The 12,906-nt window shown below is 44.4% G+C and overlaps 1 protein-coding gene across 1 annotated transcript in view; it reads right to left on the bottom strand.

Moving 5' to 3' along the window:
• TMEM144 (transmembrane protein 144) overlaps nt 1-10,182 on the bottom strand; it is an 81,652-nt gene extending 71,470 nt beyond the window's left edge. Inside the window, exon 1 of the mRNA XM_073605789.1 lies at nt 10,028-10,182. The gene's annotated coding sequence lies outside the window, so the exon portion shown is untranslated. The remainder of the gene's footprint in view (nt 1-10,027) is intronic.
• Nucleotides 10,183-12,906: the final 2,724 nt, after the last annotated feature.

Raw genomic sequence — 12,906 nt, 5'->3', positions numbered from 1 at the left:
ATAAGTACATATAATGAAATAAATTCTTTGTACATTTGATGACTGAATGAATGTGGTTTGAAAGGACTTCACTGTTTTGTTTGATTTCCAGATGAATGACATTTCCTGAATGAAAATCACATTCACTGTTAGAAATTCATTCATTCACCACTTCCCGCCTGCCATATAGCAAAATGACTGGTGGAAAGTGGTTGTATTAGCCTGACATATGACGTCCAGCAGGATAAGTCGCTAGCACGCGCCCGCGGGGGTGCACAACACAGTCATCGGTAGTGAGTCAGTCTGACACACCGCATCTCCAATCTAGGTAAAGAGCCTATGACGTAGGCTCTTTACCATGTGATGAGCTGCGTCCAATCACAGCTCATCACATGGTAACCAGGAAGTGCCGTTTATTGGATTTTCCTCTATACTCACTGACAGGCGTGGGTAGAGAAGAGCCGATCGGCTGCTCTCCTGACGGGGGGGGGGGGGGGGGGGAGGGTGTCTGTGCTGATAATCAGCGCATTGATTATCAGTGCAGACCCATCGAGGATTCCCACTGGAGACCACCATGGATGCCCACTAGCCCACCAGGGATGCCTGCCAGTGCCTCCTGATCAGTGCTGCCTATCAGTGCCACCAGTTCCGCCTATCAGTGCTGCATATAGGTGCCTCACCATCAGTTGCACCTCATCAGTGCACATCAGTGAAGGTGAAAACTTACTTATTTACAATGTTTTGTAACAGAAACAAAGAAAAACTTTTTTTTTTTTTTTAGTTTTTTTTATTTGTAGAGCAAAAAATAAAAACCCCAGTGGTGATCAAATACCACCAAAAAAAAGCTATATTTGTGGGGGGAAAAAAAATGATAAAAATGTTGTTTGGGTACATTTATGACCGTGCAATTGTCATTCAAAATGCGACAGCGCTAACAGCTGAAAATTGGCCTGGGCAGGAAGGGGCTAAAAGTGCCCTGTATTGAACTGGTTAAAGAAAATGTTTCCAGGCTGCCCCTTTTTTCGCTGAAAACGAAAAATTGTTTTGATCCCACACGTGATTAGAAAATTGAATGTTTTTATTACAAAACATTTTGAACAAAATACTACTAGTGTGCAACTAGCATACAGAACAATGGAAGTGGAGCTCTGCAGATACTGAGCATACAGAGCAAGAGGAAATGAACAGCGTCACATTCATATAAACAGAACAAATGGCAAGAATTATATCCATGTTGGGGAGAGCATTGCAGAGGGAGGAGCCGGATGTGGGCGTCCGGTCGGGTCTGACGCTAGTCCTGGGATGTGGGGTATGCCTGGAGCCTCTCCTCCCGTGATCCTGGCTCTGGCCTCGGGTTAGATGTGGATCGTCCCCCCCCCTGGGCTTCCCGCGGCCCCCCCCGACCCGGCACCCGGTGCCTTCGACTCTCCCCTCCCTCGGATATCCCTGATAGTGGTTTGGCGCTCTAAAGGCATGTTGGGAGCGAGTGGGGAGAGCGGATATCACAGCTGCAAGGAGATACGCCAAACCAATCCTGCGACAGGAGCTCTGACACTCACCTGAAGCGGACGCTGCGATCCACTGCCACCTACAGCGAGACGCCGATACGGGGCTCACGAGCCCGCCACCTCGCTACCCATTAACCATCCACCGCAGGGAGGCGTGGGAGATATTATAGCAGAGGAAGAGGACAAAGTGGAAATAAAACCCCCAGACGATCAGGAGATGGGTAAGATTGCTCAAACCCGGCAGAGGGGGTAAGTGTACTCCTCTAATTGTATACTGTGGGGGCACCTATTACAGTGGCCTTGAGAAGAACCAGGAAGATCGATAGGTTGTTCTCGGGATATCACAATTAGACTCAAAGAGCTCTGACTTTCTTGTCCTCCTTATATTATCTGTATTGTGGTCTATAGCATTTTTAGCATATCATGAGGTTTATTGATAGAACCAAGCTAACCTAAGACGCTTCAAAGGCGGATGTATTTAATATGAGTCTGTTGGACTATGTGACTTGATGCATACCTTTTTTTTTTTTGTTTTTTTTTTTTTTGCTCACATCCGCTTCGGGCCATATTTAATGCTAAATGTACATAGACTCTGGGTACCCTCCCCCCACTAGGTATCTATAGAAAACATGTTTCTGTTTGGGGTAGGAGACACACACACACCTGGACTGCATGCACAGATTGAAGCTTGGCGGGCTTGTTGTGTAGGGGGAGCTGGGTCCGAGAGGCCCCCTGTGCAGGAGTGGACGGCTCTTGGCTTGCGGTTCGTGGTCCCGCTGGAACAAGTAGTACCTGAAATCCCGTTAGGCGGCCTCAATATTAATTGTGTAGCCAGAACGTACAATCAGATTGCTGCTAGTGATCCCTCAATAGATCTGAATAGCCTACTGGGTAACCTGGGGGTAAAAGATATTAATAAAGATCGGGGTCCAGGAACCTAAATAGCCTAGTAAAGAAGCACCGTACCGGGACTATCCGGATATTCCTCTGGACTTTTTGGATATTTTTCAGAGTGTTTAACAGTGCACAATTTATATAGCCAACAGCATTTGTGTAGACTCCCTAGAGAAGAATAGGCGGGACCTCTTATTTCCAATTGGAGACCTCCTGAGTGATCTGCCTATTCTCTATACCTACTGCTCACTTAGTCCACTAAGTAAACTCTTTGAAGTGGGGTTTGACATGGGTGATTTTGCCCCTGATGGTATCTGATTCTGCCCCTGATGGTAACAGAAGGAGAGTGGAGGGGAGGGAGTAGATAGTGGGGGTACATAACCCTGGATAACTTTGAATATCCCTGTGGAATCAGGTCCCCATCTGAAGCTCAGTAGAGTGGAGGGAGGGGAGGAAAGAAGAAGGGGAAAAATGAAGGGAAAACCAGGGAAGGGGGCCACAGCCAACTCAGCTAACGCCACTAGAACAAATGAAGCCCGGGCACTATCAGAAAATATATGGTCCAGGATAGTGGCAAAGAAAGCCCGGGAAAGGCAGCTGGAACAAAAAACAAAACCCCTGAGTGTCCACCCAAAGTCAATACGAGAAGACAGTTGGTTGAGATGGATACACATACCGCAAGTACTGAGATAACAGAAGAAACAGCTATGGTACCCCAACAAAACAAACAACTGCCAACTAAGAGTGAGATGGCAGAAATGTTCGCACGGCTGGAAACCTCGATTAAAGGAGAAATAGAAACAGTACGGGAAGATATGAACCACATCTTAAACAGAGTAGAAGAGGTTGAAACAACGATGGATAGATAAGGGATAGAGATAAAAAAGCTCAAAGAACAGATGGAAGAGATCCAGCGAGAACAGAGGAATTTATTGTACAGACTGGAAGACCAGGAGAACCGTCATAGGAGGAAAAACCTATGGATTAGAGGCCTTTCTAGAGATACAAGGAGAAAAGGAGAATCTGCAAGAAAAAAATTGATCAAATATTTGGAGGCCTATTGAATCCACTGGATAACAGCCCCAAAATTAAACTGGGCAGAGTACACAGGATTAGAAAACCTACAGAGGTTAGCGAGGATGCTCCACGGGATGTAATCGTAAGATTTCACAATTATCAGGACAAGGAGCAGATGACATCCAGTATGCAAAGGAACCAACCAGTGATGTTCGGAGAGACAAACCTGCAGATTTTCCCAGACTTGGCAGCAGAGACATTATCTAGAAGAAGAGTTCTCAAACCGCTACTGGTTCAACTTAAAACACATGACGTTCAATATTCTTGGGGGTTCCCAGCATGCCTAATTGGGCGCAAAGAAGGTCGCTCGGCAACATTGAGATTTCCTGAAGAGATGCGGAAGTTCTGTCAGCGTCTAGACATACCACTTGTTGAAATTCCGGGTTGGTGGGAAAGAATAGTAAGCCAAGATACTACAGAGGACCCACCGGCTTGGAAACCAGTCTTTAAAATGAAAGGCCCAGAAACAAGGAAAAAGTAGTCATAACGAGACTCATAAAACTATAAGTTCGGGGTGAAATAAGGAAAAGTGTGGGATAGCTGGGGGGGGGGGGGGGGGTGGGGTATGCAATATCCCACTCCTGGGGAAGCTCTCGGGATCCAAGGATTGCTTCTCTGAGCTCAACCTCTAAGGGGCTAACCGAAGGGCCGGGTGGTGTAAGAGGGGCCACGTTTTTTTGGGCCATGAGATGGCCCGTTACCCCCAAGTGGAAGGGAGGGGGAGGGGGTGGTTGGGGAAAGGGTAGAGCAGGGGAGAGGGAAAGATACAGGTGGGAGGGGGGTGCTAAGGGGGGGAGGGGGGCTGGAAACTTGCATTTACCTCAGTGCTTCACACACCCTAATCTTTTTAGAAAAACGTCTCCTTCTCCCTTGATTGCGCTTCTAAGGGGAAAAGAGAAGAGGAAGGGAAAAAGGGAAAGAAAAATAGAGAAGAAAAAAAAAAAAAAAAAAAAAACAATGTCTAGTGTAAATTTAATAACATAACGTTAGGGGGTTGAATGCCCCCACTAAGAGGGCTAATCTACTGCGAGAACTGAAGTTCCTGAAGGCTGATGTGACACTGCTGCAGGAGACTCATCTGTGGGTGGGTAGTGGTCAAAAAATTTACTCTAAAGATTTCCCAGTCTGGTTTTATGGTGACTCTCCGACTAGGGGCGCAAAAGGGGTCGCAATAGGGTTTGCCAAGGAAGTAAAGCTCGAGCCCGAGACTAGACTGACTGATCCTGAGGGGCGATACCTCTTTTTGAGAGGGAAGTTAAACGGTTTCGAATGTTCATTGGCAAACATCTATGGACCAAATAAAAATAAAAATAGATTTATAAGGGGAGTTCTGGCGAAGTTTGAAGAATTTAAGAGAGGAGGGGCCATAATTGCAGGGGACTTTAATTTCTGTTTGGACCCAGCAAAAGATAGTACGTCACATGCACTGGGGACAGGAGAAGGTTGGGTGAAAAAACTAAAAAAGAAGTTGCACCAATATCAACTGGTTGATGTTTGGAGGATGCAACATGAGAAAGTACGTGATTACACATATTACTCTCCCGTTCATGCGACATACTCGAGGTTAGACGTTTTCTTAACGGACCATAGGTTACTGGAAAGGGTCACTTGTGCAAGCATTGGTACTATGACCTCTTCAGACCACGCGCCGGTAAAATTACAAATAGAAATCGGGGAGCAACAGAAACGGGGTAATAGCTGGAAATTAAATGAGGACCTACTTCATGACAAAGATACAGATAAGAGAAGAACTAGAGTGGTATTTTAAAATTAATGAGGCAGGGGAGGTAGCCGAGGCAACAGTCTGGGAGGCTCATAAAGCCTACATAAGGGGTATTTTTATGATGGTGGGGGCTGAGAAAAAGAGAAAAATGATGAAAGATAAGATAGCTCTGACAAAAGAAATCTATGTATTAGAACAACAACACAAAAAATTGGTATTGGCAAACCTCCATAGGAAAAGAGAGGACTTGAGGAACCTGGCAGAGCAAGAAACACGTAAGGTGTTTAATTTAACGAAGAAAGAAAGATATATAAATGGTAATAAACCTGGTAAATATCTGGCAGGGGTCGTGAGAAAAAAAAAAATCTATTAACTTCATTGAAAAAAATCAAGACTAAAACGGGAGAATTTAGGCATAAAACCAGCGACATCGCGAAAGTCTTTCAAAAGTACTATGGTGGGCTATATGCAATAGGAAAAAACAACTCACAAAAAGCCAAAGAAATAAAAAGAGAGAGAACAAAAAACTATTTAAAAGAGGCTCGACTACATAAGATCACGGATCAGGAAAAGAACTTGTTAGAGACCCCTTTCACTGAAGAAGAACTTAGGAAAGCTCTCCAGGAAACCCCAGTAGGTAAAAGCCCAGGGCCTGATGGGCTGACGGTTTTATACTATAAAAAATACCAGGACCTACTTGTTCCCAGGATGTGCTCATATATGAATGGGATCGGGGACAAGTGGGAGATAAGAAGGGAAGCATTAGAAGCCAACATAGCCATCATCCTGAAAGAAGGCAAAGATAACACGTTATGCTCCAGTTATAGGCCTATAGCACTCCTAAACGTAGACATAAAACTATTTGCCAAAATATTAGCCTAAAGAATGAAAACAATAATTAATGAGACCATTCACCCAGACCAGGTAGGTTTTGTATCAGGCAGAGAGGGGCGGGATAACGGTATTAAAACGTTATTGGTGGTTCAGGAGATTAAGAAAAGTGGAGCCCCAGGTCTACTCCTGTCAATTGACGCTGAAAAAGCCTTTGACAGGGTAGACTGGGGCTTCATGTGGAGCACACTCGAGGAAATCGGGTTGGGAGAGAGAATGCTTAATTGGATTAATGCTCTATATTCCCACCCCACTGCGAAAGTCAAAGTAAACGGCACCCTCTCTGATACATTTGAAATGAAGAACGGAAATAGGCAGGGATGCCCACTTTCCCCGCTACTGTTTGTGATAGCCCTGGAACCCCTGTTAAATAAGATCAGGAGGCGTTCGGACATTGGTGGGGTTAAAATGGGCAACGAGGACTACAAATTAGCTGCTTATGCGGATGATGTATTGTTTTACGTCACCCACCCAAGGACCACCCTTCCAAACCTGGTATCAGCGTTAAAAGAATTTGGGCAACTCTCCAATTTCCGGGTCAACCCAGATAAATCCGAAACGCTGGAGATCGATAAAAATAGTTACGGGGATACTACATATCAAAAATATTTCCCCTTCAGGTGGGGTTTAGAAGAACTAAATTATTTGGGAGTTAAAATTACTCCAACAATAGAGTCACTATTCAAGGCTAACTTTATCCCACTCCTTAATGAGATCAAGAAAGAACTTAATAAAATCTCAAGAGGTCAGCTTTCATGGGGGGGGGGGGAATAAATTTATATAAAATGATAATCTTACCCAAGATTATATACAAAATGCAAATGCTTCCAATAGCACTGCCACAGGGGTATTTTAAAATTCTGCGCACTATGTTGGTGAAGTTTGTTTGGAGAGGGAAAAAACCTCTTATAAATTTTACACAATTAACTAAAGAAAAGACGAAAGGGGGGTGGGGGGCACCAGATATCAAGAAATATTATGAGGCAATCGCCTTATCACGTGTTATAGAATGGGTTAAAAATAATAAAGAAAAACATTGGGTGGAAATAGAGAATAGTAAAAGTGAAGTAGATTTAGGTAAGATAATATGGATCCCACCACATTGTAGAAAATTGAGCTTGGGAACAATGGAGAGCACTAGACACATATTAAAAATTTGGAATAAACTACATAAAAGGGAAAAATGGGAATTTATCTCACCACTGATACCACTTAAAGATATAGAATTTTTCACTCCTGGGAAGGAGGATATGTTTGGGAAGTGGAATATTTGCACATACCAAGAACTAAAAGATAAAGATACATGGTTCATTATAAACCCGTGGCGCTATAAACAACTGAAACACTTTGTTAATTCACTCCCGCAGCCTATCAGGTCGACTAAGGAGTTGCTACCCCTGGAGAAAATATGTATGGAGAAAAAAGGGAAAGGGGGGGTTTCGAAGATATACAGAGTCTTAATGCATCTGGGGAGTGCAGAATACCCTCCATTCAAGGTGAAGTGGGAGAACGAACTAGGTCTCAAGCTAGATGAAAGGGATTGGGGACTGATATTGAAAAGGGTTAACACCACTTGGTAGGATAGTGGAGATGAATTACAAATTATTGGCGAGAATGTATATTACACCTGACAGAGCACATAGGATTCGGCGGGAAACCTCACAATTATGTTGAAGGGGATGTAATGATATCGGGACTATGGCACACATCTGGTGGCTATGTCCGGAAATTAAGAAGTTTTGGGAAGAGATAAGGGGTACTATTGCGGAGATTACCGAGATGGCCATCCCAGATGATCCCCGGATATGCTTATTCCATGGGAGTGAGATGCCCACGAAAACTTATTTGAAGTCATTACTATCACATCTTATAAATGCGGCCAAAAGCCTTATTCCTAGACACTGGCAGGACAAAAGAAGTCCCTCAATGCGGGAGTGGTTTGACAAAGTCAATGAAATATACTACCTAGAATACTTGAGGTTTAGTGAAGGGTTGGGTTTGGAAGCCTTTGAAAGGACATGGTGTAAGTGGGAAAAATATAGATACTCAATAAGAGCAGCAGAGGTGTGCGGTATTTAGATAGAGGCCCCATAATAATAAGTAAGGATAATAATTAAGGAAACTAGACAGGTAAGATAACAAAAAAATACTCCTCTCCTGAATGCGATTTGGTGCATTCAGATTTCTGCCCCTAAACGCCTATGTGTGCATGGACATATAGGAGAACATAAAAAGGCTCTCTCTTCTGCTAAGGCATCTCAGCTAATGAGGAGTAAGAGCCCCAGCTCTCGTGCACATCACTTGATGGCGATCGGGCTTAGGTAAGTTATGAGGGGGAGGGCGCGAGCTGCACACAAAGTTTTTTGCCTTCATGCATAAAAAACCTTCAGCCTTTATAATCACTTTAAAGACAGCTATCCAGTATCTTGGATTCTGTACACCACTTAGGGTTGCCACCTCATCCCTTTAAACCCGAACATATATGAATTACACAGGTTCTGAGGCTAATTTAATCCAGATAAGGCACCGAAGAGTTTAAATAACCACCTGAACCTGCATAATGAATGTGTTCTTGGGTTTTAAAGGGATGAGGTGGCAACCCTAATGCCTGTACACACAGTCGGACATTCCAACAACAAAATCCATGGATTTTTTCCGATGGATGTTGGCTCAAACTTGTCTTGCATACACACGGTCACACAAAGTTATTGGAAAATCCGATCGTTCTGAACGCGGTGACGTAAAACACGTACGTCGGGACTATAAACGGGGCAGTAGCCAATAGCTTTCGTCTCTTAATTTATTCTGAGCATGTGTGGCACTTTGTCCATCGGATTTGTGTACATACGATCGTAATTTCCGACAATGGATTTTATTGTCGGAAAATTTTATAGCAAGCTCTCAAACTTTGTGTGTTGGAAATTCCTATGGAAAATGTGTGACTGAGCCTACAAACGGTCGAATTTCCGACAACAAGGTCCTATCACACATTTTCCGTCGTGTGTACAGGGCATAACACCACTCCAGATATACATCCATGTCCTAAGCCAGTGTTCCTCAACTCCAGTCCTCAAATACCCCCAACAGGTCATGTTTTCAGGCTCTCCATTATTTTGCACAGCCAATTTGATCAGTTTCACTGCCTTAATAATTACCACAGCAGTTTCATCTGAGGGAAATCCTGAAAATATGACTTGTTGGAGCGTCTTGGGGACTGGAGTGACACTAAAGGTTAATTTTTTTTAAAAATAACAAACATATACTTACCTCCACTGTGCAGCTCGATTTGCACAGAATGGCCCCGAACCTGATCTTCTGGGGTCCCTCGGCGGCTCTCTCGGCTCCTCCCCACATCAGATAACCCCCTTGGAGAAGCACTCTCCCGGGGGGGTTACCTTGCGGGCGCGCTCCCGAGTCGATAGACGCTGAATGCAGGGCTCAGCCCCGCCCCCTGGCAGCCACATCATTGGATTTGATTGACAGCAGCGGGAGCCAATGGCTGCGCTGCTATCAATCTATTCAATCAACAGCCGAGAACCCCTTAGTAGAGAGACAGTGCATACCCGTGGGACAAGTTCGAGGGTTCAAGTAAGTAAAACGGGGGGGGGGTCTAGGAGGCCGGTCACTGACAGGTGTTTTTTCACCTTAATGCATCCTATGCATTAAGGTGAAAAAAAACACAAACCTTTACAACCCCTTTAAGTAACACTGTCCTAACTAACAGTACATGTTGTTCGTGCTTCCAGCAGCACAGGAAATGTGAGGATCAAATCCCTAGGGTCATTGTACCTCTGATTCTGTAACCAAAACTCCCCAGGAATTGAAGAACTAGTCTATTCACAACACACACTCACTCTCTAATACCTCTGCAAACTCTTTTAGTACAGTAAAAAACGAATAGAGCTGACTGTGTGTACATGTATGACTCCCTCTGTGAAACGATCAGTTCACTTACCTGTGTTAGTGTTCAGCCCATAGACTTCTGTGAGCTTTGTTTCCTCATTGTAACCTGAACAGATCACATGACTTACTTCCTGGTCACATGACAGCTGCTGAGCATTGTCCTGGCTCACCTCCCAGACGAGTCTTGTGATCGGAGAGAAGCTGTGACTGTCATGTGACCCCACCTGATTGGAGGATGGCACAGAGCTCAGCTTAGCTTTTGTATTTGGAGAGCTGTTGGGTTTCCTTTAATGAGGGACAATTAGTAGTCTAGGTACATCGGAGCAAAGATAACAAAGGTCCAGAGACATTCCACACACTATATATAAACCGCTGAGCTGTTACAGGGGTGTGACTGTGAGCACGTTAGCTCTGAATTCCCCCTTTGCACATTGCTATACACCTTGTCATAGATAGCACACGCTTCCAGAAAAACAGGAATTTTTGGTTCACATATATGACAATGCGTGTCTGAAGTGTCACTAGATGGAAAACTTTCCTTTCATTTTGGATAGAGTAAGGGAGGCTTATAATGTCCATGTTTTTTTTTTTTCATCTGTCTCCCATTGGAGAGATTTCCCTTCACTTCCTGTTCCATCAAGAAAACAGGAAGTCCCTTCAAAGTGAGATAATCTCAGTGTCACCAGAATAGGGTTTTCCACCTCATCCTTTTAAATCCGAACACATATGAATTACTTATGTTCTGAGGCTAATTTAATGCAGATGAGGGACCAAGTGAGTTTAATTGCCACCTTAAATCAGCCACAGAACCTGTGTAATAATTACGTGTTCGGTTTTAAAGGGGTTGTAAAGGTACGTGTATTTTCACCTTAATGCATCCTATGCATTAAGGTGAAAAAACACCTGGCAGTCACCGGCCCCCTAGCCACCCCCCCCCCCCCATTTTACTTACCTCAACCCCTTCATTCAGTCGGCAGGGACGTGCTGACTCTCTCTCCACGGGCTCCCGGCTTGGATAGGTTGGCCATTGGCTCCCGCTGCTGTCATTAAAATCCAATGGCGCCGGGGGATGGGGCCGAGTACTGCATTTGGCCTCTATGGACACTGAATGCTGGACTCGGGAGCACACCCGCAAGGTAATCCCCGGGAGAACGCTTCTCCCAGGGGGTTATCTGATGCGGGGAGGAGCTAGGAGACCAGGTTCGGGACCACCCTGTGCAAAACGAGCTGCACAGTGGAGGTAGGTATGATATGTTTGTTAGTTAAAAAAAAAAATTACCCTTACAATTACTTTAAACTTAGGTTCACACTTTATGCCCGCATGTCAGTCCCGTCTTCGGGGGCGATTTCAGAGATACCTGTGTGGGTTTCTCCACAGATGTCTATTGAAATCGCACCCCGAAGTCGACAAAAGTAGTACAGAAACTACTTTTGGGAATCGGTGGGGCGCTGCAAATGCGGCGTCACACTGATTCGGGCGGTGCCATTGCTGGCAATAGCTGTCGATTTGGCATTTAATTTGACAAATCGCATGCCAAATCGCTGTAATGTGAACCAGGGCTCAAGGGATGAGGTGGCAACCCTACACCAGAACTAGTGTCTCCATTTAACCACTTCAGCCCCGGAAGGTTCTACCCCCTTAATGACCAGAGCATTTATTGCGATACGGCACTGTGTTGTTTTAACTGACAATTGCTCGGTTATGCGACGCTGTACCCAAACAAAATTGACGTCCTTTTTTTCCCCACAAATAGAGCTTTCTTTTGGTGGTATTTGATCATCTCCGCGGTTTTTATTTTTTGCGCTATAAACAAAAAAAGAGCGACAATTTTGAAAAAAAAAAACAATATTTTTTACTTTTTGCTATAATAAATATCCCATATTTATTTTTTTTAAAAACACATTTCTTCATTAGTTTATATATTCTTCTACATATTTTTGGTTAAAAAAAATTGCAATAAGCGTATATTGATTGGTTTGTGCAAAAATTATAGTGTCTACAAAACAGGGGATACATTTATGGCATTTTGATATTTTTTTTTTTTTTTTACTAGTAATGGCGGTGATCTGTGATTTTATATCATGACTGCGACATTGCGGTGGACATATCGGACACTTTGGACACTTTTTTGGGACCATTGGCATTTATACAGCGATCAGAGCTAAAAATTGCCACTGATTACTGTATAAATGTCACTGGCAGGGAAGGGGTTAACACTAGGGGGCGATCGAGGGGTTAACTTTGTTCCCTATGCGTGTTTCTAACTGTGGGGGGGATGGGCTTACTGAGACATGACAGCGATCACTGTTCCCGATCACTATTCCTGACCACTGAGTACAGTAGATCTCTGTCATGTCTCCTGTCAGAACGAGGAAATGCCTTGTTTACATTGGCATTTCCCCATTCTGCTGGTGGACAAGGCAATCTCAGGCCGCCGGAGGACATCGAGTCCTCCTGACCCTCTTGCACACTCCCGCAGCGGAGCTCGCCCACCCGCAACTGAGCCTGCGCGTCATAGGGTTGCCACCTCATCCCCTTAAACCCGAACACATATGAATTACACAGGTTCTGAGGCTAATTAAATGCAGATAAGGCAACAAGTGAGTTTAATTACCACCTTAATCAGCCACAGAACCTGTGTAATTCATATGTGTTTGGGTTTAAAGGGATGAGGTGGCAACTCTACTGCACGAGCCACCGTAAACCTACGGCGATTCGCACAGGAGAGCCATTGTGCCGCCATCAAATGATGGCAGCCAGTCTTAAAAATTAAAGCGGTTTAAAAATTAAAGGGGTTGTAAACCTTCGTGTTTTTTCACCTTAATGCATCCAATGCATTAAGGTGAAAAAACACCTGGCAGTGACCGGCCCCCCTGCCCCCACGCTTTACTTACCTAAACCCTGGAAATTGACCGGCAGGGACGCGCTGT

Source organism: Aquarana catesbeiana, linkage group LG01 (genome assembly GCF_042186555.1).
Source record: "Aquarana catesbeiana isolate 2022-GZ linkage group LG01, ASM4218655v1, whole genome shotgun sequence".
Lineage (NCBI taxonomy): Eukaryota > Metazoa > Chordata > Amphibia > Anura > Ranidae > Aquarana > Aquarana catesbeiana.
Note: the sequence above shows the minus strand (reverse complement) of the source record. Positions and strands in the feature narration are given on the sequence as shown.